Source organism: Triticum aestivum, chromosome 6B (genome assembly GCF_018294505.1).
Source record: "Triticum aestivum cultivar Chinese Spring chromosome 6B, IWGSC CS RefSeq v2.1, whole genome shotgun sequence".
NCBI classification, from domain to species: Eukaryota; Viridiplantae; Streptophyta; class Magnoliopsida; order Poales; family Poaceae; genus Triticum; species Triticum aestivum.
This window is the reverse complement of record NC_057810.1, coordinates 330,013,714-330,019,068: the sequence shown is the minus strand read 5'-3', so window position 1 is coordinate 330,019,068 and position 5,355 is coordinate 330,013,714. Positions and strand designations below refer to the sequence as shown.

Here is a 5,355-nt window from a genome sequence, read left to right as displayed (position 1 = left end):
TAGACGGGCCACAGCCCAGTTGAAAGCCTACTCCGTCTCAACAATAACAAAAAAAAAACTGCTCGAGCAGCTACATCCCAGGTGTCAGCCGATCTTGTGTTGTTCTCTTGTCTATTGACTATATACGCTGACAATGTCGTGGGTCCAAGATGTCAGGAGACCACTAGGAGGAAGCATTTTCTTTTTCTATACATTGACAATGGAGAATATAAAAAATGAGGAACTTGCTTCCGTACGGCCATGGACATGATGGATCCCTACTGTCATCCTCTCCACGTACAATCCTCTCTTGATTCCTCTTGTTTGTTGACCATATTGACAACGCGAGAGGGCAGCGCCACGACGAGCGCACCAAAGCACGTGGAGGATGATGGCGAGGCCTCGTACGCGGGCGTTAATGATTTAGGAGACAGTGGGGCGGCGATGTGTGTGCTGAGGCCCAGCCAGCCGTGGGAGGCGGAAGCAGGTGGACCCACCGGCGCTGGTTTGGTTTTAGCAGCTGGAAGAAGACGAGACTAAGGAAACACGACAAACTGTAAAATAAGCATGAGTACTTAACAACCTTAACTGAAACCAGCAGGGGCACTTAACAACCATAGCTGAAAGCAGTATGCGTACATATACAGGTTCAACCGTACAAAGCACGCCTCAAACAGTGCTACTTTTCCTACAATTAACCAAGGGTGAGTCCACCAAGCCCCGGGAGAAGGCCCAGGCGCCACCCCATGCATCCGCAACCTTCTGAAAGTGGCTTCATCTCGTAGTGTGGTCAATTAAGAGGATATTCACTTTAGAGCCATGGAAAAGCATGAGCATAACCTTTTGTCCTATTCTCCAAGATGGACGGGCCTTCATTATTTGAGACCACCCATGAAAAAGTATATTTTCACCTCCAAGGTGATGCGGAGCATCCTTTGGTCATCCCCATGGACCTTCCATCGTCTCACCAAGCACCAAGAGGACCCATGACTAGAGCACGAGCTAGAGCTCTTGAGATCGAGGTGACTTCTCTCCTTAGTGATATCTCATATGATCCTCTCGAGACATGGCTACTACCTAAGTCCGGAATGTTGTGCACGATTAGGTACCAAGAGGACCCTCCCGAGGATGCACATGAAGATGGTCAAGACCCCAAGTCCACAGAAGAAGAGAACGAACGGAAAAAGGCGAGAACAACCTCCAGGTGCAGGACATCCGGCCATGGCCCCGGACATCCGGCCCCTGGAGATCTACATGGTCAGGAGTTTGCAGAAGAAGCTACAAGGACCGGATATCCGGCGTCCAGCCCGGACATCCGGCCCCCTCACCGGAAATCCGGCCTCCAGCCCGGACATCCGGAGGCGTCATCCAGGGAGCACAGAAGGCTGCCCAGACAGCCCGGACATCCGGACATCACCCCGGACATCCGGCGCCTCCCGAAGCCCCGGACATCCGGCCGCTCCACCCGGACATCTGGCGCCGCCCATCCAGAGAGCAGAACGGCCGTCTCCACCAGCCCGGACATCCGGCCCTTCAGCCCGGACATCCGGCCCCTCGTGAGCCACCGGACATCCGGCCTTCCCTGTCTGCGAACAGTGTAAGGGCCGAGGCCCATGTACCCCCTTCGCCCCTAGACTATATATACTCCATCCCCACCTACATTTTAGGGTTAACATTGGTTTAGCTCATTTGAGATAGAGCATTGCTCATCCGTACCGGATCTACTCCTCGTGAGGGACCGCACCTCTTCGGAGAAGATCCATCTGGATTCAAGGCCTCCACCCGGAGAAGACAATCAAGACCTCCTCACGGAGAAGAACGGTTACTCTTGTATCATCCCTTGTTGACTTTGGATCTCGTGTTACTTTGTGCCTCGATGATCTAGCACTTGTGTGATCAATTTTGTGTCAGTTAAGTGTCTCTTGTTTTCCCCCGTGATTTCCCCCGTGTTCTTCCGCGCGTTCTTCGTGTTCCCCGTAGGGATCCTCTCCAAACGTGAAAGATCGGCCCCTAGGGTTCCGCCCTACATCATCTTGGTACCAGAGCCACGTTGATCACGTTTTTGGAGCCCCTACCCCGTGTTTTCTAGCTTGATTTTGTTGTTTTTGTCCTAAATCCGAAAATTCCCCACCAGAAATAGCCCCAAAATGTTTTTTGTGATTTGTTGGTGTGATGAAGTTTTGTTGGATTTGATCCATGGATCTGCTTAGCATCGAGTGGATCTAGCTTTCCCCATCTCTCCCGCGATTTCCATCCACCAATTCGTCCGAATTTTGCCCCGGGGTTGCCCTTTTTCCCGTGGAGTTCATCGTGTTCGTCCCCGATCCAGGAGCCCGGACATCTGCCCGTGTCCACCGGACATCCGGCGTCCCAGACATTCGGCCACTGGCCCGGACTTCCGGCCCCTGGCAGTAGCAACTCCATCCACCGCGTCCATTTCCGCCTAGTTTCGCCAATTTTGCCCCGGTGCCCACGCTTACTTCCGCATACCACCACCGCTTTCCACAAGCACTACCACCGCTCACCGCTACCTCCTATGTCGATTTTGACACGTTTTGGTCTTTGAGATTTTGGGTTGTGGTTCCCGTGTCCTATTGTGTTTCGGCTATATAGGTACGGTTTGACGTCAACATCACCACCACTCATCTCCATCGACTACTCATCATCGCCAAGGATGGTAACCTCGACGACATCTTTGTCATACCTTGCAATTGCATTGATACCCACATGGCCTTACTTTTGCGTAGCTTACCCATCGAGACTAGCCATTGAGTTTTGCTCGCAACGTGACTTGTGCACATTAGTGATCATACTCCATAGCATACATACCATACCATACCATAGTGGTGCATATCTTGGCATCAACTTTTGTGTCATAAAGTTGTCATCGCATACACAATTGCTATCTTGGTTCGTGAAGTTTTGCATGAGAAAAGAGCTCAAAAGTGAACGAGCCAATCAAGCTTTTAAGCAAAGAGGAAAGATAAGAAAGAGCTTATAAGCAAGAACCATAGCATCATACTACATTAAGATTGTCATACCCGATCATCTTATATCGTAACACCGAAATGCCCATACATATAGCATAGTTGGGATAGAGGTCGTTGCATTTTTGCCTAGTAAGTTGTGCACAAGTTCCGTATCCGCCTATTGTGCAATCGTGCTAGCGTCTCTCATGTATTGTGCAACAAGAGCATTTTCGTGGATTTCACATTTTGGCTCACTTTTGGTTTGCACAATCCCACTTATCTATTTGCGTGTGTGTTTCCGTGTACCACTACTTGCTTGGTCTACTTGTTGCATTTGCAAATTTGTGAATCTTTTTCAACATTATTGAAGCTCACTTACAATTGCATCAAATTTTGTGCCACCATACCTGAACTCATAACCGTCTCTAATTTACTCGCCCAAGATAACCCAAAGATTCTAAATAAACATGACAAGAACTTCATAAGTATCTCTCAAGTGCGCTCTGTCAATGGCGCATTCTCTAGGAATAATAGAACGCTCTGCCAAGGACGCATCCACCTGATTTATGTTCTGAAAACTATACCTCGCCTCAAGTGCGCTCTGTCAATGACGCATTCTCTAGGGACAATAGAGCGCACTGCCAGTGACGCATTCACCTGGTTAATAATCCTGAGCCTACGACTATGAACACTCACCACTTTCATGGATCACTCGACACATGCTCACGTCTACCATAGCAAGATGATCACACCATCACATAACACAATGAGTACCAAACATGACAACACGGGATACACATATCAGGCCAAACATTTATCATAGCATAAAACCACACATGCATAGTAGAATATAGGACGAGCAAAATCAAAAGTGCAAACTTGCCTTGAACTCTGTTGAAGTACTCTAGCGATTAATTTTGATCCGCTTCGCACTCCGAACAATCTATACGATTAACGAAGGCATTAATAAGTAAACCGTACTCACATAACGCCACAATAAAGTAAACAGAAAATAATTCAAATAAAAAACTTGATTAACAGAACATATCAGCAGGTATTTATTATCTACATGCCGGTAGGATCGCAATGCAAAAAGAATCAACTAAATTGGATAAATAGTTTGAAAGATATGGCCTCTAGAAGATAAATTTTAAATTTGAGCAAATTCAAATTTAAATACTTAAAAATGTGAAACTTTGGTTCTACTAGATGCTCCTGGTCAATATGAGTACACAGGAAAAAGAATCAATGAATTTGGGGTTACAGATCTCAAGATATACTAAAATGCAAATTTGATATGAAATCTGCCCAAAAAATATTGTGTCAAAACTGTGTTCGTGGAAGAACTGTTGCTGCAGCTGTGGACGTGCCACGTGGCGTGATAGGATTGGCTAGAGGGTGTTCGCTGTGATGCCTAAACAGCAAACAGCCGCAAGATAAAGAAAAATGGTTCGGGAAATAAAAGAAAAGGCAAAGGATCTAATCCCGACCGTTTAAAGAAGATTAGACAGGTGAGGGTTGCTCACCGGAACAGCAGAGGCTGGGAGTTCGTCGGAGTCGGGGAAGAACGGCGTCGGCGGCTCGTGCGGCGATGGTGGCGCCTGCTCAGGTGGTCTCCGAACTTCGTGGTGGTGTACAAGACGAGGCGCTCTGCTGTGGTCTCGAAAACGTCCACAACGGCGTCGGTGGCGAGCGGGCAGAAGGTGGCTGGAGTCGTGGCGGCGGTGTTCGATGGGGGCCGGGTCGAAGCGCTCGGTCGGATACTTCCCTGCGTGCGTTAGAGGATGAAGAACGGAGAGGACACCAAGGGGAAGAGGACAGAGGGTAAGAGAGGTACTGGGAACCCACGACAACGACGAACTCGACCGGCGACAGAAGCTTCAGGCGGCGGACTCCGGCGAGATGGCGACGACTCTCTAGGTCACGGGAGAGCTCCGTTTTGTGAAAATCGGTAGAGTCGGAGGTGGGGAATATTTAGATGAAGTCAAGACGGGGCGAGGGGCAACGGATCGATCGAAATCGATGTCGATTTGGATCGGGAATAGTGTCCAGGAAGAACACGGATGAGGGAAGAGATGACAGGTGGGTCAGGGTGGTCAGCGGAAGAGATGGAAAAAACAAAAGAACCGGCGGGGTGGGCTGCTCGCTGCTGTTGCTGAGCCACTCTGCTGGCTGAGCGCGCGCGGGGGAATCCCCGGTTGGGCCACGGTGCAGGCCGACTGCACAGTGTGCCTATGAAAATTTGCCCCTTGCTACAGAAAGCAAACAAAGCTAAAAGAAAAACAAATTGAAATTAAAAAAAATAGCAAACACACAGTAAAAATATTATTACTACTATATAAAACAGTGAACATTTTTCCAACAGAAATGCATTTTTGGAAAATTATTTTATGCAATACAAGCACAT

At 48.5% G+C, this 5,355-nt stretch overlaps 1 long non-coding RNA gene across 1 annotated transcript; it reads right to left on the bottom strand.

Moving 5' to 3' along the window:
* Positions 1-3,351: 3,351 nt before the first annotated feature.
* Positions 3,352-5,007, bottom strand: LOC123134126 (uncharacterized). The gene is made up of 3 exons (XR_006465515.1): positions 4,797-5,007; positions 4,475-4,716; positions 3,352-3,891 (listed from the first exon to the last, which is right to left on the bottom strand). It is a non-coding gene; the product is annotated as an uncharacterized lncRNA (long non-coding RNA).
* Positions 5,008-5,355: the final 348 nt, after the last annotated feature.